Genomic DNA, 16,886 nt, shown 5'->3' with positions numbered 1-16,886 from the left:
AAGGGAAAGAGCAATACTACCCAGCCTCCTCCCTCCTTTCCCTACCTCAAAGTATTTCCCAAGCCACAATTACACCTCCCCACTGCCCTGCTAAGTAGGAGTTGTTGTTCCCATTCGTGAAATGAGGAGATGACTGAAGGACAGAGACATTAAGGGGCCAAGCCCATAAAGATTGGTATCCTAGTGCCCTGTCCCTCGTCCAGGAAGAGGAAGCCTATGGTAGGCTAGAAATTGATGTTGTTGCCAAAAACTGCAAATAAACTGTGCCAGGACATGTCCCAGCACAGATGATCTACTTCATTGGGCAAAACACATATTGTTTGTTATCCTGCCCATTGATCTTGACAGGCAATGGGCACCATGTTCCCTACTTCCACAGGTGTGCCCTGGGTAATATTTGGGGTTCCCAGAGATTATTAGGGCCATGTGTCTGCAAGCAGGGAACCCCACAGATTAGCAGACCCAGCCCTGGGATGACACTGGGATGTCAAACTTGTCCTGTTGTGGTCCTGGAGCTAAGACCACAATCAGCTGATTGTAAGGTGGCCATTCATCCGGTTTTATAGAAGACAGTCCAGTTTTCTGGTCCTCTGTCCTCTATAGATATAAAACCAGACACTTTTATGTCCTCTATTCATCACTGCTCGGTGCCCCCCTCCCCACCCCCCTGCCGCCAACATTGCCGTGGCTGCCTGTGGAAGCTTCCCACTACCACACCACTGCCACCGCCACCTGTGGGAGCTCGCCATGTCCCCCCAGCCTTGGGAGGCATGCAGCATTCATGGTGGTGGGGACAGCTGCAACTGTCCTCTATTGTTGAGGTACCTTGATGGCCACCCTAGCTGATTGGTGGTCCTAGCCCCATGACTGCACCAAACTATCTCAGCTTTCCCAGCTTCCACAGACATGCCCCTAGGATCTCCAGGGCACATCTCTAGGTGGAGAAAGCTGGAGAGCACTCCCAGGGCTTGAAGGGGCCAATCCTATGCAAGAATTCCTAGGGCGGACTGAGCTCCTCAAGCCCTGGCAGCACCTGACCAGGGTGATAGGAGAACGCAGGCAGCTCTAGGCTGCCTGTGCTCTCTAGCTATAAAGCAAATACACAGCTGCTGCAATAAAGTGGCACAATTTATTATTACCTATTCTTGTGACCATGCTGTGGCACAGCAAAAGACATGGACATCTATTTGCTATCATTTTGAGCTGCCATAGAAGTTTTCTATAGAGGCACAAAGGCAACAGAAAGTGATATTTGTTTCCACCCATAGAGTCAGGAATGGATTCCAAAATATCCAGCTTCCTTTTCCATAGATTCAGGCCCCTGTAATTCCCTTCTGGGTCTAATGGTCAAATAATTCCATGATCTGGGTCCTCTGAATCAGAAGACATCAGAGAGTTACCCTACTTCAAAAAATCAAATAAGTGGATGCCTCCTGATTCTGCAAGTCAGGCTGCAAGTTTTATGCCACATTAATTACAAACAGTATCATGCTACCTAACATACATCAATGAAATGGGGCTGTGAAAGGATGTCAGTAGCACATTAGGTATAAACAGGAAAAAGGAGGTCAATAAGACAGGGCACCTTTCTACCGTGACTGAGGTTGGCATATAATATTGTAAATAGCAGAATTACAAGCAGGGGTGTAAAATATAGATACATACCAAGCACCTACCAGCAAAGATATCTTGCCAGCCTGGAAGAACAAGAGAGTTCATTGACGATATTACACAACAGAAATGAATTTTATTGATGTTGAACATAGTGTCTGGTAAATCACTGCCCAGAAAGGGATGTTCTGGTATCAGCAGAAGCCAACAAAACAATTCAGAAAACTTTTGCTCCTTGTGGAAATAATGATGTTCCTCAGGTGCCCGTCAGAGGCATTCTTCTAGGCACTGAAACACAAATACTCCGCAAGCTTTAATAAGAAGATAATACAGAATCCATCTGCTGTCCCATCCTAACAATCTTCTTTCCAAAAGCAAATAGATTTTAGACCCCATTTTCAAAAAAGAGCCTTTTACCAAGACCCAAGGAGGAAGGCCAAGTATCCTATAACTGTAGAGGCAGAGGCATGAACTGTAGGACCCCACTTTGTGTCCACACACTCTTGGTTCTTTCCCTGAGTTACCAGGAACACCAGAAGAAGCAATTAATTTATTATTCACCTAAAACAGTAATTCCTCCAGACTTGAAGTAAATCTGTGTCACTAGCTAAGATCATCTCCAAACACCACCTGGACGCCCTATCACAACAGCCCTTGTGATCACAAACAAGTTCTCCCCAGATAAATTAATGTGCTGCAGCACACCAGCAGATAAGTGAGATATGAATATTAAGTCTTTCAATGCCTAAAAGCACAAGACTCTAACTTGGGATTGAGATGAGTAATAAGTCTCTTAGCCTTCCTGAAGGGCAGCCATTAGAAGGCAACATTACCCAACTACACAGAATATCCAGAGCTGTCATAATTATTGCCAGCAAAAAATCTGGAGGGGATATTGAGTATCTGATTCAAGGCTTAAACCAATCTCTAATTCTTAGAGATCAGGATGAGTCCTAGTGTGAGGAGCAGATTAAACCACATGCACCTACTGCAGGGTTCTTACACCTGCCTCTGAAGTTTTTGGAGGTAGCCATTGACAGGATACTGGACTACATGGACTATATGGCAACTCCTGCACTCCTAAAGAGCCAGACCAATACAACAAGAACTAAGAGAGATCACTAACATTTAGACACTTCCTTTCATTCTCAGGGATCATAAACTGTTTTACCAGCAGGCACTGAAAAACTGCAGCTGCCTCTGGAGTTGAAGATGGCAACTATTTAAAGTACATGACACCAAATGAAAATTACAACATCTCATTTAAACTACAAGGGGTTATTAATGGAGGCAAAATACAGTTACCCAAAATGGAATGCGGCCAAGTTAACACATGAGTTTTTGTAGTGACACATGCTGTTTAACATCCCCCAAGGTAAGCACAGTTTTATATCACACACAACAGCACCCCACAACATCACTGGGTGTCTGGGTGCTATGGCAGTACTCAGAAGAAAAAGAAACCCCCACTAAATCACACACACTACTCCCTACACCAGTGGCTTTCAAACTATGTCTAATGGAAACCTGAGGTTCCACGATAGGACATAAGGAATTCTGCAAAAAGACTGGGGGTAATGGTGGAGTGGGCTGGGAAGTGCACTATCATGGGCCAGGCCAGGTCACCTGGTTCTGCATCAGCTTACCTGGCCCATGAACAACTCATGCACCTGGCAGCTGGGGGGGGGCACGGCGGCGGCAGGAGCATGCAGGCAGTGGCAGGAACGGTGGGAGCTTGGTGGCAGTAAGCAGGGGAGCTCCCGCAGATGCCGCCAGCACTGTCAGTAGTGGGGAGGGGGGTGGCAAGTGCAGCAACCACCCACAGCTGCTGCTGGCAGCAGCAGCCAGCAGGGGTCACGGGCCGCCCACAGATGCCGCTGGTGGTGTCTGTGGAGCTCTTTGCAGTGGTTGCACCGCCACGTTCAGGGGGTGCATGTGCACCTGCGTGCACCCCCTACGCGTCGTCCCTGACCTGGGCTGTGAGGCCAGGAGTAGGGTTCCACAGCAGAAAAAGTGATATGAAAGGGTTCTGTGACTTTAGGAAGTTAAAAAACCACTGCCCTACACAAAGCACCTGCTGGTGCCACTGAACTCAGTACTGGCACAGAAAGGATAAAATCACAATTACCTGTTTCAAATCACCCATTATTTTCACTCATAAATGGTCTTGGATAAACAACTTCTCACCCAGACACCTCACTGGCAGCCCATCACATCACACTACTAGTGACTGTGTGGCGTATTGATCCTGCTGCACACCACAGTCCTGAGATCCAGGAGTGCCTTCTTTACAAGGCACAACATCCTTTCAACATTCACAAATGAAACTCTGGTCTCAGCATTTCACTCTTTTCACAGGTGGAGCCTCCTGTAAGGCCTCACAAGAGCATTCCCAATGTGGAGCCTCATAAACAAGTAATCTCAGCCTGGCCTAGCTTTGCTCATTTCACCAGTCATCCCTTGAAGCCTAAACCTGCTGAGCTCGCCGTATGTTCAAATGCATTGATGTGTGTGTGAATTTAGTTCTACACAAAGATGCCAAAGTAATAGTGCAAGGAGCATAGCATCCTGTACATAGGCTTTAGACAGAAACTCCCCAGGCAGTCAACAAGATGACCTTCCCAGGCATAAGCTTGTTTCTTCCTACCAATGTATTTCAACAAGACCTGCCTCTAAAGGTGAAAGAGGCTATCGTGGCAGCAAGTTGATGCAAAAGCAGAAAAAAATAGTATAAATCACTGAGATGTCCAAGGGCCAGGCCCCAACCTAGTCCTAGTTTCAAAACTGCACACTGCTAGAGATTTCTCTGAGCCAAACAGAAATCTCTGCACCACCAAGGAATTGACTGAATGGCCCCTACCATGCTCCTAGGCAGGCTGTTCAAAGAAATCAGAGTAAATACACAAGAACATATGCAATGTCTTGGCTCATTTTTCCAGTAACTGCCCAAGTAGCTTCCCTGAGCTCCTATGGGAAATAGAGAGCAATTTCCTTAGCAACCTCTTCCCCTTAGGAACTACCACATGCCCCTTTATTAGTAATGAAGAGCAACTGTCATTGGTGAAGCAAGTTCTCCAGGTGTCCCCTCTCAATTCCCCTATGTCCTACAGCACCCCATTAACATCTAACTCATGTTGCTTCCCTTTGGGAAAATTGGGAGATGGACATATCACAAGCATGAGACTCCCAAAATTGTCTAGACCAGTGATTCTCAACTTGGGTGCCATGGCACCCTGGGGTGCCTTGAGATCTTTTAGATGAATGCAGAAATTTCAAATAGGAATCCATAGTGTCAAAAACATTCTGACATGTTGTAGGCTTTCTGCATTCTTTGCAGCACAAGAATTGCTCTAGCATTTTTCTGTAGTTAAAAATGAGTGAAAAGGAAGAGATGGCATTTTCCCAGGGGTGCCTTGAACCAAAGGAGAAATGCCTTGACTCTAAAAAGGTTGAGAAACACTGGTCTAAACCAGTGATTCTCAACCAAGTTACTATGGCACCCAGGGGCACCCCCAGATCTTTTGAAGGGTACTAAGAGGTGTAAAGAGATAAATGTGGTGTGAAGAGATAAGCAGATAAGGGCAGGCTCAGGCTTGCCACTGTCTGGCCAATCCCCCACTACCACTGCCCAGTCCCTCTGCAAGAAGGTAAGCACTGTAATAAAATAAGTTAGTTCTTGAAACTGGGCGCCACTCAATTCACAGGAGTTAGGGAGGACGCCTCGAGTCCATCGAGGGGTGTCTTGAGTCCAAAAAGTTTGAGAACCACTGGGTGAGGCCTTCCTCCTTCACACAAGCCACAAAAAACCCTTTTGTGGTCATTCTGCATCACCTTATATACCAAGATGGATTTGAACTAGTGAACCATAGACAGACACCTCCTTTCTCCCTCTCCAAACCACATGAGCCACCCATTTCCAAAAAAAACCCTCCTCAGTATATACTGAATTGGCTGCAGGCATGAGAGCCTTTAATAACTCCACTTCCAAAGTTATAGGGACCCAGAAACTGAGTCAGCTTCTGATGTTATCAGCAAAATGAGAGTTTTGTAGTGCTGCATACTGCTATTACCCCCCACTCTTGGCTGCAATGTCCCTTGTGACATTTTGGAAGGACACAGTAAAAGCGGATATTGTTGTTGCTGTTGAAGGGGCTGCAGAGGGAATGCAGAAGGTGCCTTTTGTCTGTAGTTTCCTTAAGCAGTGTACTATGGTAGAAGGAGATGGTAATAACGAGAGGTATCTCCCTTTCACAGACCCCTAGAAATGTAGGGCTGGAAGGAACCTCAGGAGCCATTTAGTCTATCTTCCTGCTCTAAAGGAGGGTCAAGATCTCAGAGATGTTTGTCTAGCTGCCTGTTCTTACATTTTTCAATGACAAGGATTTTTCAGCCCCCATAGTTAACTTGTTCCAGTGCTTCTTAGACTTTGAAAGTCCTTTCTAATCTCTAATCTAAACCTCCCTTACTTCAAATTAAGCTGATTACTTCTCATCCTACCCCCAGGGGACACAAGGAACAATTAATCACTGTCCTCTCATAACAACCTTTTAAGTTAAAAGACTTATCGTGCCTTGCCCAACCCCATCTTCACTTTCCAGAGGAAACAAACCCCATTCTTTCAACCTTTTTTCATGGGGCATGGTTTCTAGACATTTTATCATTCTTGTTGCCCCCATCTCTCCAATTCTTTTGCTAACATTTGGTGTCTAAAACAGGATACTGTACCACAGCTGAATCTAGCAGTGCCCTGAAGAGGAGAAAATGCACTCTCCATATCTTGCATGTAAAACTCCTGTTAATACATCCCATAATGACCTTTGGGAGGTTTTGCAACAAGATCGCACTGTTGACTTTAATTCAGTTGTGATCCACTATGACCCCCAGTCCTTTCCTGCAGCCTGCTGCCTACCAGTTATTCCCTATAGTGTATCATTGCATTTAATTTTTCCTTCCTAAGTGTACTGTTTGTACTTATCTTTATTGAATTTCACCTTATTGATTTCAGACCATTTCCCCAAGTTATCCATTTCTTAGCTATGTGATCGATGTCTCGTCAGAGAAAGTGTTCTGACTTCACACCCTCATATAGTGCCCCAAAGCACTATCCTGTGAGCAATGAAGAAAGCTGGGAAGAAATAACTACCATGCTTGGACAAACTTCCTAGAAGAGTTAATATTTTATCAAGATCTTATTCAACTGTCATTTTCCTTTCACTGTATTTGCTACTCGATCCACTGTAGCCTTCATATGTAAATAGGAGTTCTCTCTCTCCTTATCAGATGCACTTATTCGGTGATGTCATAACCCATTACCACAGAAGCCACTGCACCATCATGGGCACCTGACTAGTGACTTCACTGCACAACTACAGCTAATAATATACAGAACTGCTAGGAACTCACACAGGTCATGTTGACTGACAATGACAACAAAGGGAACAAAAAAACCCCTCCATTAATTACAGTAAGCCAAATCTTTGAGACCCAACTCAGAAAAATTCTCAGTTTTGTCAGTAAGAGTTTAGTTGAAGTTCAGTACTGAGTGAGAAGTGAATGAGAGGCTCTATAATTGACCCATTGTTATTAAATATACTGCCAATGTACCCCCAGTTTAATGATTTTCATGGATTTACACAAGGAATTAGTTTGTTTCCTAGTGTTTTCCTTCAATTCCCTTAAAGTTTGCCCCCCAGAGAGGCAGCAGGTGTTTTAATCACACAGAAAGCTGCACTTAAAGTGCATCAATCACACAGAAAGCTGGCAGCAGGATGGGAACCCAAAATAATATGCTATCACCTATTTTGAGACCTTGCAAAAGCTAATCAGACATGACCTAACAGATGTAGCCCCATTGCAAATTCTCTCATTCACCATCTCCACCCCTAAAGGACTTAAAACAACTGGTATTTAACAACATCTACAGTATGCTGGCTGCAACCATATTCTTCAGTGCTCCTGGCTGAACTGACAAGATAAGAAGGGGTAAAGAAACAGGATCAACCACCTCATCTATACAGAGCTTTCCCTCCAAGAGATTCAACATGCTCTATGAGAAATAATTCCTTTAACTTCACAAGTGAGGGAGAAACTGAGAAACAGAGAGGAAAAGTGAAATGTGACAGCTTACACAGGAAACCCAACAGTCTTGTCTTTCAACGTTTTCTTCAACCAGCTGCCCAAGCAACCCCCTTTACCCAGACTCTTTACAACTACTGACATCAGAGCAGGTGTGCAGGAGATAAACAGGTGGAGAATTTGTTCTATGGAGTATTTATCTGCCCCAAGAGCTACTCTTCCATGGCTAAGCCTCCTCCTGCTAGGTTTGCCCTGAACCTGGACTAGAATTCTCTGCACTTTCCAGTATCGTACAGAGTAGACCAGATAGGAAAGCAGCCATCAGCTTTGGGTCCCTTTAGGTGAAGCTACCTCTAGGTAGTGAAGCTACCTGGAATAAAAGAGATAATCTACCCAGAACCTGAATCTAAACTTTTTTGAGGTATAGACAGGGTCAGAAAGATTCCTCCCTCGCTCTTATTCTTTCTTACTTTCACAGTACCACCAGACTAGAAAAGGCTAAAAATATTAAGAGTGAAACTGTTCAAGATGGGAACAGAGAAGACACTGGACTGTCCTCTAACGAGGCCTCCCCATCAGATGCAGGGATCCCAGCTCAATGGAGTGGGAAAAGGAGACTGTGTCATCCCATCATACCTTCTACTACTTATTTCTGGGAAGGACAGGGTTCAGTATTTGTTGTTCACATGCAATAAACTGAAGTCCAGGTGAGTCACTGAGTTCTTCCAGGCAACAGAAACAGGCACACTGTTACAATGCATGTTCTGAGTTGTATCTGTATTTAATTAATTGGGATCACAGATTAATTAGCAGAAGAGCAGCAAGTAAGTGTGCTGGACACTCAGCTGATCACAAACTTGCCTGGATCTCAGGCACATCTTAAACACAGGAATGAAAAGAGAGGTTCCTCTTCTAAGGCAGAAAAACTCTGGACACGGGATGAACCAATTTGTGCACAGCCCCTATCTCCCTTGCCTCTACAATCAATCACACAGAAAGCTGACAGCAGGCCCCTCCACACATCTCTCACAAGATCCCATTCCTCTGCACTCCATTTAGTTTTTGCAGTTCAAGCAGATTCCCTTTTCCACCAAAATCAATGTTTAATTAAAACATTATTGGAAAAAAAAATGGGCAATAGCACACACTGAAATGAAGCCAACACGTCCCGGTTCTGTGGACACAGCACGTCACATCAGGCAGTTACCCCACCAGAAAACTCTTCCTTCCTATCTGCCCCATGCCCTCCCCTGCTCGTTCTCTCCGATGGATACCCTCCATGCCATCTCCATGGAATTCCTCCTATCCACAAAGCAATCATGTGGGTGGGGAAGGACCTGACAGCACTGCAGAAAAGATGGGTAACACATGTCTCCTGAACAGCATGTGACAGTAGCATGACTAGGTATCATTCCAAAGGGTAATGCTATCCTTTCCCCAACGCACTGAGCTTCTTTAAACAGGCTTGGGGAACCTGTCCTCATCACAACTGTGCTAAAGTCTTAACACCCCATAGACTTCATTATAGCCATCCTTCCAATCAGTAAGGTTCCCATTACCATGGCAGTAGCAGTGGTGATGTGCAGAGACATGACACTTTCATCTACCAGAAGCCAAAACACATTCTCAAAGTCAGTCTAGAGAATGGCTACTGGAGCCACTCCTTGCTACACATTCTGATGGCAGAAGAGAGGGTACAGGCAGCTTCAAAGGTTTAAGTCAAACATCAAATCACCCTCCTTTATCCTCATTAATTATTATTCCAGACCACTCCTTGGCTCTCATCCTACTGCTGGGAGGTGGCTAGATGCAGGGAATGCTGCAGCAATGTCAAGGGCATTATGAGGAGTAGGGGGAGTGAACACAGGGGAAAAGAGGCTGAGCTGCCATTGGGGCATGATGGAGGAGGAACCTCCAACAGGCAATGGAAAATGAGGGTGGAAGGGGGACTGTTCTCACGCCCGCTAAGGGAGAGCATTCTAGATGGAGAGAGACGAATTTCCAAACTAAGCCTAAGCCACTACAGATGCCTTTTTCCGGGTTCACACCCTCCCCATTCTTCCCCCAGTGCCTGACTCTCACAGCCACAAAGAGCCATGTGCCCACAAAGAGAAGACAAGAGCAACCATGTTTGCTGGCCTGCAGGAACCTGTGGTATTAGTCAGGCAGCTGAACTGCTCGAGAGTGGTTATGATGTGGATTCTCACACCAAACATTTGCTCTGAAGGGCAACAAAGCTGACTCTGCCCCTGCCCACCCTTATCATAAACAGTTCAGAACCCTTCACCCCACTGGCACATTTCTAGTGAGAAGGTATCACTCAGCATCTCAACCACATCTCTATAAAGTGCTTTGTCATGTCTCTCCAAGACTGTAAGTCAGTCAAGTTTAAATTAAACCACATCAAAATTCTGATTTTTCTTTGCCTGAAAAAAATTAGTTTTGTCAAAAGATACCAGGTAATCAGTGCTACAGACTGCCATCCTCTGACCACACAATAGGGGCACCCTAGACAGTAAAAGAGCAAATTTTCCCGTGATATCCTCCCATTTGTGTCTTGTGGTCTGTCTGCTATTACTGTCACCAGAGAGGCCAGAATGCACTTTCTATATATTACCCTCCTCTCACCTGGGAGGGAAAACTGAGGCACAGGGAACACAGATATCTTGGCGCTAAGTCGCACAGTAATTTGGTGACTACAACCCAAGTATCTTACCTGTCTATGCTCTAACCAGTGAATAACCTTCCTTGCCACTTGCTCTTTGCATTAAGGAGAAAGATAGACTCGGCTATTGCCTGGAGAGAGGGGAGGGCTATTAAGAATAAGCAGCAAGGCTTTAAAAAATGTGGCTGGTTTCTGAGTCCAGCTGCATAGTCCCAGGATCTCTCTTGTCCCCTTGTCCTGATCGTTATACTATTAAGCCCATGGGGACTTGAGAATAAAGTTAGGGCTTTATTGTATTTTTTTTAATTTAACCAAATTGTTCTCAAATTGTCAGCAGAGCTCATCCCTGACTTCAGCTGCCAGTTGTGGCAATATGTCTGGCCCCTTCTTATTTCATGCCATGACAGGCTACCAGACCCTTCCCTTGATGCGGTATGTCATAGATCTGCCAGCCCCAATCCTTCCACCTGCAAACTCCCAAAGTGCTACAGAATGCACAGGGCTGTTCATCAGAAAGAAAGGGGAAGGAGGAAAAATTTAAGTGGGAAAGTGACCCCCTGCTCCTCCCAAGATATACATAATAAGACAGAAGGACTCCTGGTGGGCTGTGGAGCCCTGGAGGAGCTAACGGGCAGTACAAACAAAAAGCAAAGAGAATGGTAGATCCATTGAAATGCTACTGCTGCTGCGATGAGAAAGGGGAAAGGAGTGGCTCCTCCCTGCTCTGAAATGCCCTTAACAAGATTGTAGGAAGGTCATTTTTGGCATGCAGAATTAGGAATGGGCTGTGGGACCTTTTGCCTTTAGGGCACCAGGGATGTACAAAAGCGGTCCCTGCCTGCCTGCTGCTGCCTGGCAGCTTGTATAAGACATGCCAGTGAGGTTTTCTGTTCATTCCCTAGTGGAACAGGTGTCCAGACCACAAAATCCACCGGTACTGTTAGCTTTAAGTGCCTCACCCACCCCCGGCAGCCTCTGATGAGAAACCAAAGACTGAAGGAGCGGTAGCGACTGAAATTCCCTTCTCTCCCTCTGGGTCAAGGCAAGAGATGCATCCCAGCTCTGCCTGGACCGTATCAAATCTGGGACAAACACCATATCAGCCGCAGGAGATGCCAGATGCCTCAGGAGAGTCCAGTGCCTTCTGGAACTCTATTTTAGCCTCCCAATTTTCATTAACAACTCATGGATAATCCCTCTCACTTGGCTGGGTACTGAGATGGCTCCTGAAATGCATCAGTGCTTTGGCCACTGGGAGAATGGAGGAACTGTAAAAACCAACACCCATCTTCACTGTACAGAAAAATCGATAGCTAGTTTGAGGACCAGAGCAACTATCTGGGACCTGCAGCACCCTCTGCCTGTTGCTCACCCAGCCACTGCATTGTCTTCTGTACTACAGGCATGGCTGGCCCTCAAGTGCTGAAGCTGCAGCACGACAGCCATTAACTAAGCGGCTGGAGAGGGAGGGGATGGAAAGAGACCCTAAAGAAACAATTCTCTATTGAAACTGGACAGCTGAGGCTCAGGTGCAAGTGCCCCTGTGGACACAAAGCAGCAGAACTGAGGAGACTTCATTACTCTTTGCAACACCCCCTGCACAGAACAGCCAATTGGAGCCCGAAAATCCCCCACCCCACCCCACCCCCTTGGCTGGAGTTTGCCACTGTTCCTCAAGGTCAGCTCCGAAAAGGAGAGACGAAGAGAGCAAAAGGCAAGCAAAAATGGCTCCAACCCTTTTGATTGTGTTTCCCTTTTGTTATTGCTTTGTAACGCAGAAAGATCTAGAAACACGGAGACCTTAGATTGGTGCAGAGAAATTTAGCCACATGCAGGACACCAGGGAATTAGCCAGCAGGAAGGTGGAAGCCATTAGAGATCTCTTCTCTTTACCAGCACCTCTCTCAGCCCCATGAGAGACCAGCCAGACCACGACCGAAAGACAAGTGTTCGCTGAAGTGTGGGCAGGACTTTGGATCCAGGGGAGGGGGATTACAGGTTCTGCCAGTCATTAGAAAGGGTTCAGCATGGGCAGACCAGCCAGCCACACTCTACACTATTAACAGCCTTGCCTCCGCTTTCTTGTCCACCCCACACCTACAAGCACGCTGTCCACCCACTGCCCATCTAGTCACCCACAGCGTCTCCAGGGCTTGCTAGGTCCTTCCCCCAACAAGGGTTAGGGGGGGAAGGGGATTTTTCCCCCTCTGTCTCTGCCCACACCAGAAAAACCATGTCTCTCCTACACATCCTACCGGAGGAAGGGGAGTAGCTTATTCCTCTTTTGATTCGCCACCCTCAAGTCTCACACACGCAGAACACGCAGCCTCCGGCACAGAACTACATGGAAACATTGATATTCCCATGGACAGGCTCGAGGAAGAGGAGGAGGGATGGCACAGGAAGACAACCTGGAAAGGCTTTGTTTGGTCCTGGCTCCAGCACAGTCCTTGCCTTGCCTCTACCTTGCAATGCCCTCTAGCTTGAACATACAAGTGGGCTTTGGGAAAGGAGGGGCATTGGGTGCACGTCTGTTTTGTCTCCACAGTGTATGAACGACACACTCCCCAGAGCATGCCCAGCTGAGCCAGAGCTCCCTGGAGTAACCTTTATTCCAGTGTGTCGCAAGCATGTATTTCACGGATGGTTACACTGAATCATTATCACGAGACATTCGTTTGACCAAAAAAATGTCATTAACATCGTCAGGTCCATTCCCCTCCCCCCCCCACCCCAACACAGGCACAACTCCCCCCTCTCTCTCCCTCCAGACCCCCACCATCCACATCCCTCCCTAACACAAAATCGTACGATGTGCGACACAGCAGCCTGGAAAACAGAACGGCAAGATGGGGTGGCAAAATGGATGGACGTGCCTTTGGCATTTGCTGCGTTTCCCACCCCCTACCAATGTCGATGAAGCAAAAAAAAAGGGGGCGGAGGGGGGAATTAAATCAAGGCCCATCACGTGTGTGTGTATGTGTGTGTGTGTATGTATGCGTGTAAGTGCACGCACATCCAAGCCACAGTCACACGCCTATCGGGAGCCTGCATCTGTGTGGCATGAAGCAAAGGTCATCGTGCCACTGTTGTGATGCACTAAAAAAAAGCCGCAGAGCCATCAGGATGTAACACAGAATTTTCTCGTCAAGAGACGAGAAGCCTTCGGGGGGAGAGGGGGGAGAGGAGAAGGGGTGTGCGAATGGGGGTTGGGGGAATGGGAAAAAATGGGAGGAAAATGAAGAATACAAAGCTTTCTACTCTGCTAATCCAAGATTGACAATCCATCCCTTCCTCCCCACCAAATGTCCTCCCTCCCCCCAAAATGTTGGTGCAGATGGATTTCTGTATCTTGGTTTTGCAGCAGTGGTTCTAATGACTCCCACAGCAAACCCCCTCGCTATGATAACCCCTCCCACCATTTTTGAGACCAATCTGAAGAATAATGTGTTTTTAGAGATAATGGGCTTTAAAAAAAGGACGTAGCGCAGACATTATGCGAATAAGCTGCTCCCCGCATCACCTCTATCTCCCCAACCCCACTCCCCAATTTCACCCCCTCCCCACTCTCTCCATTCTTCCCCCACCAAATAACCCCAAGGAAAAAATAAAACAAAAAAACACACAACAATGATCTGGGTAGCCGATCTCAAAATCTCAAACACTAATCCGCTCAATTTTGTTCTTCCCCTTATATAAGCAGCAGCACGTCAACATGTTCAGTGGAAACGCAGCGTAAAATGAGGCCACGCTTCAGCCATGGAAGAGGGTGATATCGGCAGATATCGGTTCTATCAAGAAGCCATCATCACTAGTATGATGAAATCAAATATGGGGCTTTCAGTTATTTATTTATTTTCTACTGCTTTTATCCTCTCCCACTTTAAAAAAATTATAAATTAAATAATAAAAAACACAGACACACACCTCACCTGAAGGTGCCCGAATGCTCCAGAAAGAGAATTCTCACTTGCCAACTCCGTTTGTTTTTCTTTTTTTTAAAAAAAATAAAAATAAATACAGCCCTGTTGCTCCCATTATCCCCAAACTTCCGACATCCCCAGACACACCTCCTGTCTCCCCTTCCCAAAAGCAGTATGCCTTCCAGGAGAAAGTCAATTATGTGGGAACGTGCTGATGACCGAAAAAAGCCAACAGCAGAAATGCAAAATTATCTACACAAAAATACCCCACCTTCCTCAGCAGATAAAGTGCGTCCGTCGGCAACACCAAGGGCAAGATTCTCAGCTCTCTCCCCACCCTTGTTCCCCAAAAATGCTACTAAACCTTAGATAAACTTGCCTGACTTAACACTATGGACCATTTTAACTTAAACTAATGATAGGTACAACACCCTTCAGTCACACACTAAGATTAATAACTCACTATATCCAGCTTGGAAGCAAATGCGTTTTGGTCTAGTTTTTTCCCACCAACCCAGCATCTCCCCCTCTGACTTTTCACCAGCCTAATTATGAGTTCACCCAACAAAAAACAGCCCCCAAAAATATAATTTAACATTGGTGTTGGCAGGCGGTCATGTCAGTGTATTCACCTCCTTAGGAAGGCTGGGTGCTTAACACCGAACAATTGCGTCCAGGGACGGAATAAGAACAAAATATTTTTTTTTTTAATTCTATTTTCCACAAAGCTCTGACTAGTTAAGATGTGGGCACGGGCTTGGATATACAAAAGACTCAAAGTGGCCTTTTTCTAACGATTCCATATTTTTAGCTTAGGTTCTCCTCCTTGAACCTTTGTTTTTTTTGTCTCTGATCTCCCGCCAATTTATTATTATTATTATTTTAGAGGTTGAAAGGGGAATTTTTTAAAAAAGATAGATTTCAATTGTAACAAAATGTATTCTTAAAGAATGGCGGTTAATTAAGGTAGTTGTTACCCAGGAAAGACTGCCATTAAAATAAAATTAAAGAGTAAGCAAAAGACTAGTCACCTGCAAAGCACCAGAGTCAGTGCTCTTAGGTAGGAGAATTACATCACTGCCCTGACAGAATGATGTTTTCTCTTTGACATTTTAAAGCAGTTAGATGTAAAAAACAAAACAAAACAAAACAAAGAAAAAGAAAACTGGGTATTCTGCATGCATCTTGCACGAAGAAAGCATCGAACCAACCTTTAAGGTCACTCGCTGCCTGAAAACCCACAGCAGTCGCCCACAGTGGAAGTTTTCAGGCAAGACGGCTACTAAATCATTAATATAAACAAATGGAAGGCGGGGAGGGAAGCTTCTTCTGTAATAGATCCAAAGCCAAAGAAAGGAGGAGGGGGAAAGAAAACTTTTGTCTTTTCCCCCTTCTTCCCAAAAATGTTGTAATAAAAATCATACCTTTTAGCCCGTAGTCAAATAGTTTGATTCCTAAGCAAATCCCTGTTTTAATTCAAGGTAGCATTTTCTACTCTCAAAAAAGGGATTTCCTATTCTCTGCTTTAAAAAAAAAAAAAAGTAAACCCTCTTCAATTTTTTTTCTTAACTGAAATAAGAAGAGCGAGGGGGAGCAAAAATAGAAGTAGTCATTCAGGAGAGGAGTTTGTGCTTGTCACCTGAAAACAGATAATCCAACTAGGTGTACAGTTTCCAAAAACCTGTCTTACTTTTTGTAGATGGGAATGAGAGGGAAAGAAAACAGGGTGTGGAGTCGGGGAGGGGGGGGTAAACTCACAGGACTGGACCAAAAAATAATAATAAATCTCCAAGACATAAGTGGTTCAAGATTTTTTTTTTAAAAGAGCACTCTTGGATCTCTCAAGTCAAAACTTATAGCACCCACTGCCTTTCACACTGGAAGTCTTTCCGCTGGATGCACAGAAACAGCTGTTCATTTTGGCTGTTTAATCCTGCCATCCATCCTTCCCCCAAAGTCTTACCTTTGCAGTTGAGAAGAGCTTTTGGCTGTTTAATCAACTCTTTTGTTTGTTTCCTCTTTGGGGCTGTAAGAATCCAGGGTGTCTCTCTGGGAGGGAGTGGGGGGGGTGGGTGGGGGTGCTGGAGATGCTATAACGGGTCCTTGATGGCTTGGGAAGCAGGCAGAGAGGGGAGGCTTGGCTTGCCTCTCCCTCTCAGTGAGTTGCATGCAAGAGGAGATGTGTAGAGCTGAGCTCTCTGCCTGAGACTGTCAGAGGAGCCCAGGAATTTCACGCACTCCAAAGCCGATCCCTCCCTCTCCAGCACACAGACCCCAGCATTTAAAGAGACAGCCAGGCTGTGTGGCTCAGGGCTTCACCTCCTCCCTGGGCTGTTTTGCAAACAGCTGAGAAGATGTAATCTGGGGACATCCTCATACCCTGGATGACTAAGAGGCAGGTGTTTGAAAGCCCAGCTTTCCCACACAGAAAAGGAGCCTTAGGGAAACTGCAACGGGAAGATAACACGCACACTCCCCCCCTGGGAAGGTCCTGTTGAATGTAATGGCGATTAAACTAAGAGGGCTCTACAGAAATTAAAGAGTGGGTATCTTGAAATGGCTCTGCAAACCTATAGACTGCACTAGAGAATTATTTCCTCCCTATAGAAAAC

At 45.7% G+C, this 16,886-nt stretch overlaps 1 protein-coding gene across 1 annotated transcript in view; it reads right to left on the bottom strand.

Moving 5' to 3' along the window:
* LOC102570703 (neurexin-3) overlaps positions 1 to 16,470 on the bottom strand; it is a 127,378-nt gene extending 110,908 nt beyond the window's left edge. The window contains exon 1 of the mRNA XM_059721350.1: positions 16,238 to 16,470. The gene's annotated coding sequence lies outside the window, so the exon portion shown is untranslated. The remainder of the gene's footprint in view (positions 1 to 16,237) is intronic.
* Positions 16,471 to 16,886: the final 416 nt, after the last annotated feature.

The sequence above is a fragment of the Alligator mississippiensis genome, chromosome 2 (genome assembly GCF_030867095.1).
Source record: "Alligator mississippiensis isolate rAllMis1 chromosome 2, rAllMis1, whole genome shotgun sequence".
Lineage (NCBI taxonomy): Eukaryota > Metazoa > Chordata > Crocodylia > Alligatoridae > Alligator > Alligator mississippiensis.
The sequence above is the reverse complement of the archived record's forward strand: the minus strand, read 5'-3'. Positions and strand labels throughout refer to the sequence as shown.